Below are 18,918 nucleotides of genomic sequence, written 5' to 3'. Positions count from 1 at the left end.
TGATTAAAAAAAAAAAAAAAAGAAAAGAAAAGAAAAAGCAAAACTATAGTATACTGTTGCTAGCTGTTCTTGAGTTTTTTTCTGCAGTTTAGACTAAATTCTAAATTCCTTGTGGGTTAGAAGTCCCCAAACTAATGCTTTCAAATCTTTGCTTTTAAAATTGGGAATTGTACTCCTTATCCTAGGACTCATTATTTTACCTTATAGTAGGCTGTTCACTTAAACACTGTAGTAAAACTATAGCTGAGAGTACTGTTTTTGCCATGCAAGCCTTGGAAGCCCAGCCAGGCTTGCATGAGTACACTCAGACAGTTGCAAAGCAGTTCCATTCTTCTCACCTTGGGGTTCCATTCTTCTCACCTTGGGGTTCACTCCCATTCCCACTACGTCCCCTGTCAGCAGGAAGAAGCCAGAGCAATCGATGGCCTTTTCCCATCTTCATAGCCTACACCTTAAGATTAAGGTGCTATAAAACCCAAAAGGAGGGATTGAAATTGCCTTTGCAAAATTATGCCTGAGACAGTGAAAGAGATCTAACTTAACTGACTCCATCTTGCTTCTAACTTCCAAGCTGTTCTTGTTCATTCCTGGGCGTAGGCTAAACAAACTTTAGGAGAAACTTAGTTTATAGTTTAAACAAAGACAGTAACAGCCCTTTCCCAAAGCAGACCTCCTTGCTTGGGGACTAGATTGCCTTTGTAGGACTGACATTAGCCAAAAGATTCGAAATTACGGTTTAGGAGTCATGCAGCTGGAGGCTACAAGATTCTGACCCTCCCTACACTGCTCCTCCTAAGGTCAGTGCTTGATATGTTTTGCAGATCCTGTACTTAATGGATCAGCTGGCCCCACCCAGATCAATAAACTGGCTCATCTGATTCTGTGGCCCCAACCCAGGAACTGACTGAGCGCAAGAAGACAGCTTGGATTCCCTATGATTTCATCTCTGACCAATCAGCACTCCTGGCTCACTGGCTTCCCCCCACCTACCAACTTCTCCTTACAAACTCTGCTCCCCGAACGCTCAGGGAGACTGATTTGAGTAATAATAAAACTCCGGTCTCCTGCACAGCGAGCTCTGTGTGAATTACCCTTTCTCAATTGCAGTTCCCCTGTCTTGATAAATCCGCTCTGTCTAGGCTAGGCAGTGGGCAAGAGAACCCCTTGGGCCGTTATATTTATGACCTGTATCTTGTGCTGACCTCCTATCTCATCCCATGACAGAGAATGCCTAACCGTCTGGGAATGCAGCCTAGTGGGTCTCAGCCTCATTTTACCCAGCCCCTATTCAAGATGGAGTTGCTCTGCTTCAAACACCTCTGACACAGCTGGACAGACTTTTGTCACAACCCCATTGTCTGCTCTGCAGACCCAACAGACTTTGTCCCAGGCCACTGTATACTCTTCAAGTCCATTGAATTCCCCTTAAAAATCATTTACTACCCCCCTAACCTTATCCACACTTCACCATCTCCTTTTCCCCTAAGAAGAAGGGTATATAAGTATCTGTATCCCATGGTGCGGTGGAGCAGTCAGCCTGTGATTTCCCCCCATGCATGTTAATCAACCTGCATGCCATTTCTCCTACGAGTCTGCCTTCTGTCAGTTTATTTTTCAGCAAAACTTCAGAGGGTGAAAGTGAAGTTTTCCCTCAGCTCCTGCATGTGTTTCAGAATTTTTTTCTAGCTTGATAGGTAAAAGGTGCCTATGCTATTTTTACATTACCACTCCTAGTGCGTTCAGGAGCAGCATCTTATTGTCAATACATTGATTTTTCTGCAATGAGACGTGACTATTCACACTAAATGGGATAAATAGAGACTTTAAATAGCTTCAGCTCATTTTAGATCAGTATTCACTGCCAGAGGACTTGGTTGCAAACTAATGGGAAAAGCGGGTTTAGAGTTTTTTTGGCTTTTTGAATTATGGAGAGAGATCTTGGATCTGTATATAGTAAACTTGAACATGAGCATATTATGTGACCTAGAAATACACCTAAATTCATTTCTTAGAATAGTGGGATTTGAACTTTTCTATGCACAATCCAGAGTGAGAAATACAATTAATGTGTAATCCAATTCACACATATATGTATGCAACTTGCAACAAAAGTTGCAAGAAACACTACCCTTCCTACATGTGATCACTCTGTCTTTTGTATTTCATGTTTTGAGTGTTTACCATATGCCAGGCACAGTTCTAAGCATTTTTTCTGTATTTCATTTTTTTAAAGTTGTTGGGTTACAACTCAGCAATAAAAAGACCAATAACCCAATTAAAAAATAGTCAAAGAGGCTGGGTGCAGTGGCTCACACCTGTAATCCCAGCACTTTGGGAGGCCGAGGTGGGTGGATCACTTGAGGTCGGGAGTTCAAGACCAGCCTGACCAACATGGAGAAACGATGTCTCCACTAAAAATACAAAATTAGTCGGGCGTGGTGGCGCATGCCTGTAATCCCAGCTACTTGGGAGGCTGAGGCAGGAGAATCACTTTAACCCAGGAAGCAGAGATTGCGGTGAGCCAAGATCATACCGTTGTACTCCAGCCTGGGCAACAAGAGCAAAACTCTGTCTCAAAAAAAAAAAAAAAAAAAAAGGCAAAGAAGGCCGGGCACGGTGGCTCACACCTATAATCCCAGCACTTTGGGAGGCTGAGGCAGGCAGATCACATGAGGTCAGTAGTTCAAGGCCAACTTGGCCAACATGGCAAAACCCCGTCTCTACTAAAAATACAAACATTAGCCAGCTACAAATACTAAACACAAATACAAATACAAAAATGCCAGCTACTCAGGAGGCTGAGGCAGGAGAGTCACTTGAAGCCGAGAGGTAGAGGTTGCAGTGAGTGGAGATCGCACCACTGCACTTCAGCCTAGGTAACAGAGTGAGACTCCATCTCAAAAAAAAAAAAAAATAGCCAAAGGATCTGAATGGATATTTTTCTGAAAAAGTTATACTAATGGTCAATAAGCACATGGAAAGATGTCCAACATCATCAGCCATCAGGGAAATGCAAATCAAAACCACAATAAATACCACTTCACACCCATTACAGTGGCTACAATTTTTAGAAAGACAGACAATAACAAGTGCTCAAGTGTTCACAAGGATATGGAGAATTTTGAACTCTCATACACTCTTGGTGGACATGTAAAATGGTGCAGCTACTTTGAAAAGCAGTTTTGTAGTTCCTCAAAAAGTTAAACATAGAGTTACTATATAATCCAACAATTCTACTGCAAGGCATATACCAAAAGAAATAAAACATACATCCACACAAAAACTTGTACATGAATGTTCATAGCAGCAGTATTCATAATAGCCAAAAAGCAGAAACAACCCAGTTGTCTACCAACTAATGAATGGATAAACAGAATGTGGTACAGTTATACAATGAACTATTATTTGACAACAAAAAGGAAGAGGCCAGATGTGGTGGCTCATGCTTGTAATCTCAATACTTTGAGAGGCTGAGGCAGGAGAATCACTTGAGCCCAGGAGTTTGAGACCAGCCTGGGCAACACAGTGAGATCCCATCTTTACAGGTGTGGTGGTGCGCACCTGTAGTCCCAGCTACTAGAGAGGCTGAAGCAGAAGGATTGCTTGAGCCCAGTAGGTGGAGGCTGCAGTGAACTGAGATCGTGCCACTGCACTCCAGCCAAGGGGCCAGATTTTATCAGAAAATCATAGTGTTGCACAAAAAAGCACATTGTAAGGAGATATTGGGATTTCTGGTGTCATTAATATTCTGGTTCTTAACCTGAGTTGTAATTTCATGAGTGTTCACTTTGCAACCTTTTGTAAAACTGAACACTTTTCTGTATCTTTGTAATTTATAATTAACTTTATTTTAAAAAACAAAAGGAAATGTGCAATATGATATATAGCATCATGCTGTTTATATAAACTTTAGGAGCATGCCAATCAATGGTACTGCATCCATCTGTGTCTGGTCAGGAAAACAGAAGTCATTCTAGCTATTGCAAGCAGAAAAGTATGTAACGAAGGAAGCAAAGGCAAGAAGAACTATTACCCGGACATCAAGAGGCTTCTTCTACCCCTAGACTGAAGCCAGAAGCTCACACTTCCTACTGCTCTGACCCTGACCATGAACGCAGGAGGCTACACTTCTGCTGCTGCTGCTGCTGCTGCTGCAAAAAGGACCACCAATCTGCTTGAGATGGTGCTATGATGAAAAGATAGTTTCTCTCTTTCTCCTGCCTTAACATTTCCCACTAGTGCCTCCTGGAAACTAGCAGGAAAGGGAGTCAGTAGTTTGGAGACTTCTGGCCTCATAGATGCTGCCACAAGCAGGGAAGTCTGGAAATAGAGCTGAGAGCTGACAGGCAGAACCTATATATTATGCGTATAGGAAGGGGTCGCACCAAGGCATACTAGTAATTACAGCCAACTTTGTAATCAATTGATTTATTTAAAAAGTCAAAGCAAGTATAATAATAGTGGTCGCTGAATCTGAGTTTGGGCACTACAGATGTTTATTATTACATGTATTTTTCTGTATCTGCTTTTTTGAGACAGAGTATTGCTCTGTCGCCCAGACTGGAGTGCAGTGGCATGATCTCGGCTCACTGCAACCTCTGCCTTCCAGGTTCAAACAATTCTCTGCCTCAGCCTCCTTAGTAGCTGGTATTACAGGTGCCTGCCACCACACCTGGCTAATTTTTTTGTATTTTTAGTAGAGACAGGGTTTCACCATCTTGGCCAGGCTGGTCTTGATCTCCTGACATCTTGATTCACCCACCTCGGCCTCCTGAAGTGCTGGAATTACAGGCGTGAGCCACCACACCTGGCCCATATCTTTTTAAGTTCTAAAAATCTAATAAATTTTTTTTTTAAAAGGTAAATTCTAAAATGTAATAAAAAAGGAACTTACTGAAAACAGAATAAACCAACTTGCTAATGGTTGTTGTGTTAGGGTGGTAACGCTAGGGAGTTTTTTTTCCTTTCGTTTTAAATTTTCCAAATTTTCTTTGACACCCATATTAAATTCATAGTAAAACTTTGCAATAGGATGCTCTTGCTTTTCGCCTAACTTTACATGAATGCTATAGTTTAGAAAAAATACCTTGTGGCTGGGCACAGTGGCTCATGCCTGTAATCCCAGCACTTTGGGAGGCCGAGGCAGGTGGATCACCTGAGGTTGGGAGTTCAAGACCAGCCTGACCAACATGGAAAAACCCCGTCTCTACTAAAAATACAAAATTAGCCAGGCATGGTGACACATGCCTGTAATCCCAGCTACCTGGGAGGCTGAGGCAGAAGAATCTCTTGAACTGGAGAGGCAGAGGTTGTGGTGAGCAGAGATTGAGCCATTGCACTCCAGCCAGGGCGACAAGAGTGAAACTCTGTCTCAAAAAGTAAAATAAAATAAAATAAAATAAAAGCTTGTCCTGGGAACTGCTGTGAAGGGTTTGATGTTCTCAAATTCCAATCTGATCCCTGAGGTGAGAAGTTTGCCTGTCACAGACTGAGTGTGTTTTTCAGCAAAAGTGGGTTACATTTGGATGCAAAAGAGCTGATATCCTGAAAAGCTTTGAAATTAAAGATACGGCTCTCTTCCTCCAAGGCAGAAGAAAATTACACCCTCCATGTGCGTTCAGCATTTGACTGTTCAGATGCTGTTTGCATCTGTGATCTTTTATCCTCACCAAGAACCAGAGCACAAGACACAGCATTTGGCAAAGTGCTTTGAAGAGACCTAGAAAATGCAGTTTTGTTTTTTGTTTGTTTTGTTTTTTTAGACGGAATCTCACTCTGTCACCCAGGCTGGAGTGCAGTGGCATGATCTTGGCTCACTGCAACCTCCGCCTCCCAAGTTCAAGGAATTCTCCTGCCTCAGCTTCCCAAGAGGCTGGGATTACAGGCATACAACACCACACCCGGCTAATTTTTTGTATTTTTTTGGTAGAGACGGGGTTTCACCATGTTGGCTAGGCTGGTCTCGAACTCCTGACCTAGGTGATCCACCCGCCCTGGCCTCCCAAAGTGCTGGGATTACAGGCGTGAGCCACTGTGCTGGTTTAAGTGCACACTTTTATTAACACAATGCCCATCTTCCAGAGGAGGATACTGAGGCCTGGGAAGGTGCAGTAACACTGCCCATGATCCCATAGAGCCCAACCCAGAACTTGGGCACAATGTATTTTCCTGTATTGGGGGGCTGAGATTGGGTTAAAATTCCCTCTCCAGCCAGGAGCGGTGGCTCATGCCTGTGATCCCAGCACTTTGGAAGGCTGAGGCGGGTGGATCATCTGAGGTCAGGAGTTTGAGACCAGCCTGACCAACATGGTGAAACCATATCTCTATTAAAAAATGCAAAATTAGCCAGGCGTGGTGGCACATCCCTGTAATCCCAGCTAATTGGGAGGCTGAGGAAGGAGAATCGCTTGAACCCGGGAAGCGGAGGTTGCATTGAGCCAAGATTGCGCCATTGCACTCCAGCCTGGGCAAAAAAAGAATCCCTTCTCCATACTCCTGAGGACAAGAAGGTTCTGTTTGTTTTTTCATTTAATTTTTTCCTTTGCAAATAGGGAAATGAATCATGTTCCTATTTAAAATACCTTCATGGTTTCATGACCAGAAAAGTATGGTTTATGAAAATGACCATAAAAAAAAAAAAAAAAAAAAAACCATGACCGATTAGGATGACCATGATAGCTTCTTTTTTGCTCTGTTGCCCAGGCTGGAGTGCAATGGCACCATCTCAGCTCACTGCAACTTCTGCCTCCCAAGTTCAAGTGATTTTCCTGCCTCAACCTCCCAAGTAGCTGGGATTACAGGCACCCATCACCATGCCCAACTAATTTTTGTATTTCTAGTAGAGACGAAGTTTCACTATGTTGGTCGGGCTGGTCTCGAACTCTAGACCTCAGGTGATCCACCCAACTCGGCCTCCCGAAGTGCTAGGGTTACAGGCAAGAGTCACCGTACACAGCCATGATAGCTTCTTGAAGAGTATTCATTAATTATCTGGTTTGAACATAAAATTAGTTATAGGTTTTGACTGGGAGTAAAGAAAAGTTATTGTTTGACTTCATTGTTGAACACCTCCAGGGACAAATGATTCATTAGCATCTCAGCAAGCCTGTCCACTCGTTTCGCCTTATGTCAGCCCAAAATCTGCCTTAGCCCCTCTTCATCCATTGGTTTGAGTTCTACCCTCAAGAGAACCACATAGAGTCAGCCTGATCACTGCCCTTCCGAGTGCTGTTCCTTTGCAAGCCTGAGGTAGCCACACGGTGGTGGCAGCACACCAGTCCTGGCACCTTCCCTCACTCACCATGAGACCTTGACCAAGCAATCCCAACTTCCTTTCTGTCCTTAGAGAGTTGATTATGCGCCTTGAATCTTTACTGAGGTAAATGTTTAGGGCTGTATTAGTTACGGTCCTCCAGAGAAACAGAATCCATATGTATGTATAGATGTATGTGTAGTCATGCGTTGCATTGGTCCCGTTAAGATGATGCCATACTTTTACTGTACCTGTTCTATGTTGAGACATACAAATACTTGGCATTGTGTTACAACAGCCTCCAGTATTCAGCACAGCCACATGCGCTACAAGTTTATAGCCTAGGAGCAAAGGGCATAGCACATAACCTCATATGGTAGGCTCTGCCATCCAGGTTTGGGTAAGTACATGCTATGAGGTTCCCATAGCAACAGAATTGCTGAACAATGTGTGAAGCATTGCATTAAGTCACATGTGACTGTATAAAAAGAAAGAGAGATTGAGATTTAGTAAATGGGTTCACCTGATTATGGAGGCTGAAAAGTCCCAAAATCTGTAGTCAGCAAGCTGGAGACCCAGGAGAGCCAGTCTCAGTGCTCAGACTCCAATCTGAGTGTGAAGGTCTGAGAACCAGGAGAGCCAAGTTCCAGTCTGAAGGCAGGAGAAGACCAAAATCCCAGCTGAAACAGTCAGGCAGGAGGAGTCACTCTTGCTTAGCCTTTCATTCTATCCAAGTATTCAGGTGATTGGATGCAGCCCACCTACATTAGTGAAGGCAATCTGCTTTATGTAGTCTATGGGCTCAGATACTAATCTCATCCAGAAACACCCTCATGGACACATCCAGAATGATGTTTGACCAAATGTCTGTGTACCCGTGGCCCAGTCAAATTGACACATAAAATCGACCATCAGCAGAGCCATCCATTTCCTCTAAGCATTGCTTACTTGACTTCCCACACATTCTGAAACACTGTGTTTTCACTATCATTCAGTTCAAAATATTTTCAAATTTCCCTTGTGACTTTGTTTTTTAATTTTTTATGTATAAGTGGTTTGCTTGATTTTCAAATGTTTTGGGGATTTTGTGAATAGCTTTTTAAAAATTGTGGTAAAACACACATAACACAAAATTTACCATATTAACCATTTATTTTTTTTTAAGAGATGGAGTCTCACTATGTTGCCCAGGCTGAAGTGCAGTAGCTAGTCACAAGTGTGATCACAGTGTACTACATCCCCGAATTCCTGGGCTCAAGAGATCCTCCAGCTTCAGCCTCCTGAATAGCTGGGACTATAGGGGCACACCACCACGCCCAACCCATCTTAATAATTTTTTTTTTTTTTTTTGGAGATGGAGTTTTTGCTCTCGTCACCCAAGCTGGAATGCAATGGTGTGATCTCGGCTCACTGCAACCTCAACCTCCCGGTTTCAAGTGATTCTCCTGCCTCAGCCTCCCGAGTAGCTGGGATTACAGGTGTGTGCCACCACGCTTGGCTAATTTCGTATTTTTGGTAGAGATGGGGTTTCACCATGTTGGTCAGGCTGTTCTGGAACTCCTGACCTCAAGTGATCCACCCACCACAGCCTCCCAAAGAGATGGGATTACATGCATGGGTCACTGTGCCCAGCCTTAACTATTTTTAAGAGTGCAATTCAGTGGCATTAAGCATGTTTACATTGTTATGTAACTATCACCACCATCCATTTCCAGAACTTTTCATCTTCTCAAACTGAAACTCTGTACCCATTAAAACAAACTCCCAACCCCCAGCCTCCCAGCCCTTGGTATTCTTTTTTCTGTCTCTATGAATATGATTACTCTATGTACCTAATGTAAGTGGAATCATCCAGTATTGATACTTTTGTGACTGGCTTATTTCACTTAGCATAATGTTCTTAAGTTTCATCCATGTTGCAGCATGTGACAGAATTTTTTTCCTTTTTAAGGCTAAATAATATCCCATCTTATGGATAGACCACATTTGGTTTATCCATTCATTTGCTGATGGACACTGGGGTTGCTTACACATTTGGCTCTTGTGAATAATACTGCTATGAACATGGGTGTACAAATATCTCTTATTGTTTCCTTTCTTTTGAAGGAAATCTCACCCAGAAGTGAGATTGCTACGGTAATTCTATCTTTAACTTTTTAAGGAACCACTATACCGCTTTCCGCAGCAGCTGCGCCATTTTACATTCCCACCAACAGTGAAAAGGGTTCCAGTTTCTCCTCATCCTCATCATCACTTGTTATTTTCTGTTTGTTCTTTTAAAAAAAAAAGTAGTAGTTGGGCCGGGCGTGGTGGGTCATGCCTGTCATCTCAGCACTTTGGGAGGCCAAGGCAAGTGGATCATTTGAGGTCAGGAGCTAGACCAACGTGGTGAAACCCTGTCTCCACTAAAAATACAAAAAATTAGCTGGGTGGTGGTGTGCACCTGTAATCCAAGCTACTTGAGAGGCTGAGGCAGGAGAATTGCTTGAACCTGGGATGTGAAGGTCACAGTAAGCTGAGATCACGCCACTGCACTCCAGCCTGGGCAACAGAGTGAGACTCTGTCTCAAAAAATAAAAATAAATAAATAAATACAAATTAAAAAATAGTAGTCATCTTAATGGGTGTGAAGGATAGTGTGTATTAGTCAGTGTTCTCTAGAGGGACAGAACTAAAAGGATAGAGAGATATATATAAATGGGAGTTTATTTAGTATTAACTCACACAATCATAAGGTCCCACAATGGGCCATCTGCAAGCCGAGGAGTAAGGAGAGCCAGTCTGAGTCCCAAAACTGAAGAACTTGGAGTCCGATGTTCGAGAGCAGGAAGCATCCAGCACGGGAGAAAGATGTAGGCTGAAAGCCTAGGCCAGTCTAGTCTTTTCACATTTTTTCTGCCTGCTTTATATTCTAGCTGTGCTGGCAACTGATTAGATGGTGTCCACTCAGATTAAGGGTGGGTCTGCCTTTCCCAGCCCCCTGACTCAAATGGTTAATCTCCTTTGGCAACACCCTCACAGACACACCCAGGATACTTTGCATTCTTCAATCAAGTTGACACTCAGTATTAACCATCACAGAGTGTATTTTTTATTATTGTCTAATTTAATGCAATTTTTGAGACTTGTTTCATAATCCAGCATGTGATGATGTGCAGTAAATATTTTATGATCAATTGAAAATAATGTGTATTCTACAACCATTCAGTGTAATATTCTACAAATATCAATTAGGACAAGTTTCTTGATAGCATTTTTAAATATGCTTCCTAGTGTTTCATGTACTTTTTTTTCTCTTGAAGGGAAGTGTTAAAATCTTCAATATTATGAACAACTAACTTTATGCTAACAATTTGGCTACCTAGATGAAATTAACAAATACTTTTAAAAACATAACTTAGGCTGAACACTGGTGGCTCACACCTGTAATCCCAGCACTCTGGGAGGCCAAGGTGGGCAGATCACGAGGTCAGGAGATTGAGACCATCCTGGTTAACACGGTGAAACCCTGTCTCTACTAAAAATACAAAAAAAAAATTATCCGGCCATAGTGGCAGGCGCCTGTAGTCCCAGCTACTCAGGAGGCTGAGATAGAAGAATGGCATGAACCCGGGAGGCAGAGCTTGCAGGGAGCCGAGATTGTGCCACTGCACTCCAGCCTGGGCAACAGAGTGAGACTCCATCTCAAAAAATAAATAAATAAATAAATAACTTAACAAACAGACCCAGAAAGGAATTTATCAATAGTTCTTTATCTGTAAAAAATAAATTAAATTTATAATCAAATATTTTGCCACAAAGAAAACTCCAGGTCAAGATAACATCTCTGGGGAGTTCTATCACACATTTATGGAAGAAATAATACAAATTTACACAATCCTTTTCAGAGCATAGAGAAGGTGGACATGTTCCTCTATTCTTTTTTTTTTTTAAGAGACAGGGTCTCACTATGTTGCCCACCCTGGCCTCTAACTCCTGGGCTCAAGCAACCCTCTTGCCTCAGCCTCCCTAGTAGATGAGACTACAGGCATGTAGTCTCATGCCTGTTTTTCTCATGCCTGGTTTTCTCTACTTTTTAATGGGCCAGCAGAACCCTGATACCAAATGTTGACAAAGACATTACAAGAATGGAAAAATACAAATCAATATCCCTCTTGAACATAACAATGTTTAACAAAATATCAGGAGACAGAATCCAGTAATATAAGAATATAACACACCATGGGCCTGGTGCGGTGGCTCATGCCTGTAATCCCACCACTTTGGGAAGCCAAGGTGGGCGGATCACTTGAGGTCAGGAGTTTGAGACCAGCCTGGCCAACATGGTGAAACCCTATCTCTACTAAAAATACAAAAATTAGCCGAGCATGATGGTGGGCACCTGTAATCCTAGCTACTCGGGAGGCTGAGGCACGAGAATTGCTTGAACCTGACAGGCAGAGGTTGCAGTGAGCCGAGATCACGCTACTGAACTCCAGCCTGAGTGACAGAGTGAGAGTTCGTCTCAAAAAAAAAAGAATATATTATGACCAAGTAGGGCTTATCCCAGGAATGCAAAAATGGTTTACCATTTAAAACATAATCAATATAGCTCGGCATAGTGGCTCACGCCTGTAATCTCAGCATTTTGGAAGGCCAAGGAGGGTGGCTCACCTGAGGTCAGGAGTTTAAGACCAGCCTGAACGATATAGTGAAACACCGTCTCTACCAAAAATACAAGAATTAGCCAGGTTAGGTGCCATGCGCCTGTAGTCCCAGCTACTTGGAAAGCTGAGACAGGAGAATCACTTGAACTTAGGAGGTCGAGGTTGCAGTGAGCTGAGATTGAGCCACTGCCCTTCAGCCTGGGTGATAGAGCAAGACTCCATCTCAAAAAAACAAAAACAAAAACAGAAAACAAACAACAACAAAAAAATCAATATATATCATCACATTAACTAGATAAAAGGAGAAATCATATGACCATTTCATTAAGACAGACAAAACATTTGAGGCCATGAACACCCTCTCATACTAACAACTTTCAAGGAAATGAGAACATCCACAATCTAATAAAGTGCATCCATGAGATATATATAATTAACTACATGCCTATTAGTGAAACATTGAAATCTTTCCCTTGTATCAGCAAGAAAGCAAGGAAATCTAATCTTACTACTACTGTTCAACATTGTACTGAAAGTTTCAGCCAATGCTACAAGGTAAGAAAAAAAAACACAGATTGGAAAGGAAGCAATAAAAATGTTTCTATCTGCCGGCAAGATGATACTATTTTATTTCAAAATTTCATTTTATTTCAAAATAAAGATAGAATTTTATTTCAAAAAAAGACAAAACATACAAGAATTAATAAGTGAACTTAGCAAGGCTGCAGGCTACAAGATCAATATGACAAAAATCATATTTATATACACTAGCAACATGCAACTGGAAAAATATAAGACACCATTCCTAATGGCATAAAAAATATCAGCTTTTAATAAATAAGTGCATAATTTCTATACTGAAAACTATAAAATGATGCTGACAGAAATTAAAGAATATTTAAATAAATGTTCTTTATTTATCTAGATACACTATAGATACACTATATATCTATAGATACACTATGTTCATGAATGGGAGGACTAAATTTTTTTTTTTTTTTTTTTGAGACAGAGTTTCGCTCTTGTTGCCCAGACTGGAGTGCAGTGGCATGATCTCAGCTCACCACAATCTCCACCTCCCAAGTTCAAGTGATTCTCCTGCCTCAGCCTCCTGGACAGCTGGAATTACAGGCATGCACCACCACACCGGGCTAATTTTGTATTTTTTTTTTAGCAGAGACAGGGTTTCTCCATGTTGATCAGGCTAGTCTCGAACTTCCGACCTCAGGTGATCCACCTACCTTGGCCTCCCAAAGTGCTGGGATTACAGGCGTGAACACCACCACACCCGGCCTGCACTAAATATTTTTAAGATGCCCATTTTCCCCAAATTCACCTATAGTTTCAACAGAAATTCAATTTAAAACCCCTGCAGGCTATTTAGCAGAAATTGGCAAGCTGATCCTAAATCTTTGTTTATTTGTTGGAGACAAGGTCTCACTGTTGCTGAGGCTGGAGTGCAGTGGCATGATCATGGCTCACTGCAGCCTTGACCTTCTGGGTTCAAATGATCCTCCCATCTCAGCCTCCCAAGTAGCTGGGACTACAGATGTACACCACTACTGCCTGGCTAATTTTCTTCTATTTTGGGTAGAAACAGGGTTCCACCATGTTGCCCAGGCTGATCTCAACTCCTGGGCTCAAGCAATCCCCCTGCCTTGGCCTCCCAAAGTGCTGGAATTACTGGCATAAACCTCCGTGCCTGGCCCTAAAACTTATTTGAAAATGCAGAGTCTAGAATAGCCAGAACAAACTTGAAAAACAATCAATTTGGAGGACTTACTTTCCTGAGGTCAAGAGTTCGAGACCATCCTGGCCAACATGGTGAAACCCAGTCTCTACCAAATACAAGAAAATTAGCTGGGAGTAATGGGGGGTGCCTGTAATCCCAGCTGATTGGGAGGCTGAGGCATAAGAATCACTTGAACTTGGGAGGCGGAGGTTTCAGTGAGCTGAGATCCCACCATTGCACTCCAGCCTGGGCAACAAGAGCAAAACAGACAAATAGATCTACAGAACAAATTAGAATCAGACAATAGACTCTTACATACAGTCAACTGATTTTTGATAAGGATGACAAGATGATTCAATTGGGAAATAAAGGCTTTTCAATGAGTGGTCCTACAACAACTGGATAACCAAATCCACACATAAAAAATAATTTGAGATACACCATAGCTGAGACCATGAATCTTCCATAAGAAAGCAAGGAAAATACCTTTGTGAGCTTGCAGTAGGCAGAGATTTCTTCTTTTTTTAATTTAATTTTTTCATTTATTTATTTATTTATTTATTTAGAGATGGAGTCTCACTCTGTCACCCAGGCTGGAGTGCAGTGGCACGATCTTGGCTCACTGCAATCTCCACCTCTCTGGTTCAAGCAATTCTCCTGCCGCAGCCTCCTGGGTAGCTGCGATTACAGGTGCACGCCACTATGCCCAGCTAATTTTCGTAGTTTTAGTAGGGACAGGGTTTCTGCCATGTTGGCCAGGCTAGACTCAAACCCCTGACCTCAGGGTGGTCCTCCTGCCTCCGCCTCCCAAAGTGTTGGGATTACAGACCTGAGCCACCGTGCCTGGCCTTCTTCTAAGTCACAAAACCATGCAAGAAAACTCGGATAAAATGAAGTTTACCAATATTTAACATTTCTGCTCTTTTGAAAACACTGATAAGAGAATAAAAAGACAGACTGGAGAAAATACTTGCAAATAATACACCTGATAAAGGACTTATATCCAGAATATATAAAGAACTCTCAAAACTCAATTTTAAAAATCGAATTTAAAAATGCACAACACGCCAGGTGCATGGCTAATGCTGTAATCCCAGTACTTTGGGAGGCCAAGGCAGGAGGACTGCTTGAGCCCAGGACTTGGAGGCCAGTCTGGGCATAATGGTGCATGTTTGTATTCCTAGCTACTTCTGAGGCTGAGGCGGGAGGATCACCTGAGCCCAGGAGGTCGAGGTTATAGTAAGCCACGATCACACCACTGCACTCTAGACTGGGTGACATAGAGAGACTCTGTCTCTAAAAAATAAAAATAAAAAAGTGAAAAATGAAAAATGCACAACAGATTTGAGCAGATATTCACTATGAAAATTACATGGGTCACATCCTGACTAACATGGTGAAACCCTGTCTCTACTAAAAATAAAAAAATAAATAAAATTAAAAAATTAGCCAGGCGTGGCGGGAGCCTGTAGTCCCAGCTACTTGGGAGGAGGCTGAGGCAGGAGAATGGCGTGAACCCGGACCCGGGAGGTGGAGCTTGCAGTGAACCGAGATCGCGCCACTGCATTACAGCCTGGGCGACAGAGAGAGAGATTCCCTCTCAAAAAAGAAAGAAAGAAAGAAAATCACATGGGTGACATGAAAAGATACTCAACGTCATTAGTCATCATAGAAATGCAAATTAGGGCCCAGCGTGGGGGCTCACACCTGTAATCCCAGCACTTTAGGAGGCCGAAGCAGGCGGATCAGCTGAGGTCAGGAGTTCGAGACTGGCCTGATCAACATGGTGAAACCCTGTCTCTTCCAAAAATACAAAATTAGCTGGGCATGGTGGCGCATGCCTGTAATCCAGCTACTTGGGAGGCTGAGACAGGAGAATCACTTGAACCCAGGAGGCAGAGGTTGCTGTGAGCCGAGATTGCACCACTGCACTCTGGCCTGGGCAACAAGACTGGATCTCTATCTCCCAAAAAAAAAAAAAAAAAAAGAAGAACAGAAAAGAAATGCAAATTAAACTCACTATGTGCTACTACTACATAGCAATTAAGATGGCTAAAATGGAAAAACGCAGGGCACAGCAGCTTATGCCTGAAATCCTAACACTTTGGGAGGTAGAAGCAGGAGAATTGCTTGAGCCCAGGAGTTCAAGACCAGTCTGGGCAACATGGGGAGACCCCGTCTCTACAAAAAATAAAAAAAAAAATTGGTTGGGCGAGGTGGCTTATGCCTGTAATCCCAGCACTTTGTGAGGCTGAGACGGATGGATCACTTGAGGTCAAGAGTTTGAGACCAGCCTGGCTAACGTGGTGAAACCCCATCTCTACTAAAAAAATACAAAATTAGCCGAGCATGGTGGCACAGGGTAATCCCAGCTACTTGGGAGGCTGAGGCAGGGGAATTGCTTGAACCCGGGAGGTGGAGGTTGCAATGAGCCAAGATCGCACCATTGCACTCCAGCCTGAGCGATAAGAGTGGAATTCCATCTAAAAAAAAATTTAAAAATTAAAAAAAAACTAAAATTAAAATAATTAGCTGGGCAGTGGAGGTGTGGGCCTATGGTCCCAGCTACTTGGGAGGCTGAGGTGGGAGGACTGCTTGAGCCAGGGAGGTTGGGGCTTCAGTGAGCCATGATCAGTCCACTGCACTCCAGCCTGGGTGATAGGGCAAGACCCTGTCACAAAAAAAAAAAAAAAAAAAGTTTAAAAATGAACAGATACCTCATAAAAGATCTACGAATGGCCATTAAGTACATGAAACTCAATCATTAGTCATCAGAGAAATGCAAAGTAATACCACCATGAGACACCATTTCCTACCTATCAGCACCATCTCAAATGAAGAGTGGCATCAAATGCTGCCAAGGTTGTGGAACAACTGGAACTCCCATACACTGCAGGCGTGAGTTTGATCTCGAAGTCCTGACCTCAAATGATCCTCCCACCTCGGCTTCCCAAAGTGCTGGGATTACAGGCGTGAGTCACTGCTCCCGGCCAGCAGGCCTGAGTTTGAATCTGTACAACTGCTTTGGATAACTGGCAATTTCCTAAAAAGTTAAAGAAATTCTATGACTTAAGCAACTCTAGCTACTTACCCACGTAAAATGATACGTTACCAAAAAATATTGAGCACAAACAAATGTTCACTGTAAAGTAGGAGGCAGCCGGGACGGGACTCCAGATTAGATTGAAGACTGGCGGAAACTGGCGAGGGGCGCTTAAAGTCCCTCTCCATAAGACACACCCACCATAAGACACACCGCCATGACAGTTTACCATTGCCGTGGCAACACCCGGAAGTTGTTGCCCCTCGTTGCGGCAACACAGGAAGTTCCCGCCCACTTTCTAGCTAATTCTGAATGACCCGCCTCTTAATTAGCAGGTATTTTAAAGTGGCCCTAAATATGCCTACAAAACTGTTCCTACGCTGCTACCCTCTGCACAGTTACTGTGGGGGTAGTCTTGCTGTGCCAGAGCACAAGACAGCTGTGCCAGACACAGCTCACTGGAGCTGTAACAGTGCCGCCGCCACCTCAGCAAAGCTGTTCTCTTCTACCTCCGGCTGGCTCTTCAAGTCTTCCTGGGCAAGGGAAGAACCTGCCCTGCCTCATTAGGGCAGTTTCATAATAGCCTAACTGGAAGTAACCCAAATCTCTGTCAACAGGAGAATGCGGCCGGGCCTGGAGGCTTACGCCTGTAATCCCAGCACCTTGGGAGGCCGAGGCGGGCGGATCACAAGGTCAGGAGTTCAAGACCAGACTGACCAACATGTCGAAACCCGTCTCTACTAAAGACAAAAATTAGCCGGGCGTGGTGGCGTACCCCTGTAGTTCCAGCTCCTTGGGAGACTGAGGCAGGAGAATTGCTTGAACCCGGAAGGCGGAGGTTGCAGTGAGCCGAGTTGCACCACTGCACTCCAGCCTGGGTAACAGAGCAAGATCCTGCCTCAAAACAACAACAACAACAAACAGGAGAATGGATAAGTTGTGGTATATTAATAAAATGAATACTAGTCAGTCAGCAACCAAAAGGATTATGGAGTATCGGTAGTTACTAATAAACTTGAAGGCATGAACAAATCCCATAGGCGTAATGGTTGTTTTGTTTTTTACAGGCGGTCTTGCTCTGTTGCCCAGGCTGGAGTGTGCAGTGGTGAAATTATAGCTCACTGCAGCCTCAGACTCCTGGGCTTAAGCGATGGTCCCAGGAGCCTCGGCCTCCCAAAGCACTGGGATTACGGGTTCACACCACCATCCCTAGCCACTGTTGAATGAAAAAAGCCAGATGCAAAAAGAATGCAGACTCTAAGATTCCATTATTTTAAGTTCAATAACAGGCAAAACTAGCCGATCACATTAGAAATAAGAGCAGTGGTGGCCTCTAGTGGGGAGGGAAATTCATTGGAAAGAGACAATATCTGCAGCGAAGGAAAGGTTCTATATCTTGATTTGAAGATTGAGGACATAGGTATGTACTTAAAATCTGTGTATTATACCTTCACTAAAATATAATTCTTTTGGATTTGAAAATTTAATAATCAACTAAACACATTTGGACACGGACACACCCATTATGTCCCAATTTATTGACTCATCCTGTGTGTGGCTATAATTGAATCCTCCCAACACCGCCTTAATTGGGTGCTATTACTATTCTGATTGTTTAGATGATAAAACACAAATGCAAAATACCTGAGCTACACTTGCCCAATGTTTGCAGGATGAAGGAGAATAAGGGACTTATTCACCTTCAGGGGTTTGTGCTCCTGATCCCAGTGCTACCTGTTCTGGGCCCTGGGCTGACTGCTGGGAGCCTTCGTAGACCCCACAGGCCAGAGGAGGAGACAGTGTGTGGGGTGGTGGTGACCACAGGGCATGCCTAGTCCCTGGGGATGGATGGGGCAAGGCCTTAACTCCACCTGGGAGGATGGGAGTGGGTATGGGAGAAACTCTGTTATGAGAGTGAGCTCAGGACCACTGGGAGCAGGGGCAGGGGTCACCCTACAACATGGTCTCATAACCAATCAGCTTAGCTTCAAAATGCGTTTTAAAACCTTTTTTCTCCCTTTCTCCAGTCTTAACCTTGAAACATTCAAACTTTGTTTCTCTCCCTTCCCACTAAACACTCCCTGCACTGCACTGGGCTAGTTTATCCAATTATAGGCTTGCTTAGAAATTCCAGGGAATAGGCCAGGTGCAGTGGCTCATGCCTGTAATCCCAGCACTTTGGGAGGTCAAGGCAGGTGGATCACAAGGTCAGGAGTTTGAGACCAGCCTGGCCAATATGGTGAAA

The sequence above is a fragment of the Rhinopithecus bieti genome, unplaced genomic scaffold (genome assembly GCF_001698545.2).
Source record: "Rhinopithecus bieti isolate Rb0 unplaced genomic scaffold, ASM169854v2 scaffold_83527, whole genome shotgun sequence".
In the NCBI taxonomy this organism is placed as follows: domain Eukaryota; kingdom Metazoa; phylum Chordata; class Mammalia; order Primates; family Cercopithecidae; genus Rhinopithecus; species Rhinopithecus bieti.
Note: the sequence above shows the minus strand (reverse complement) of the source record.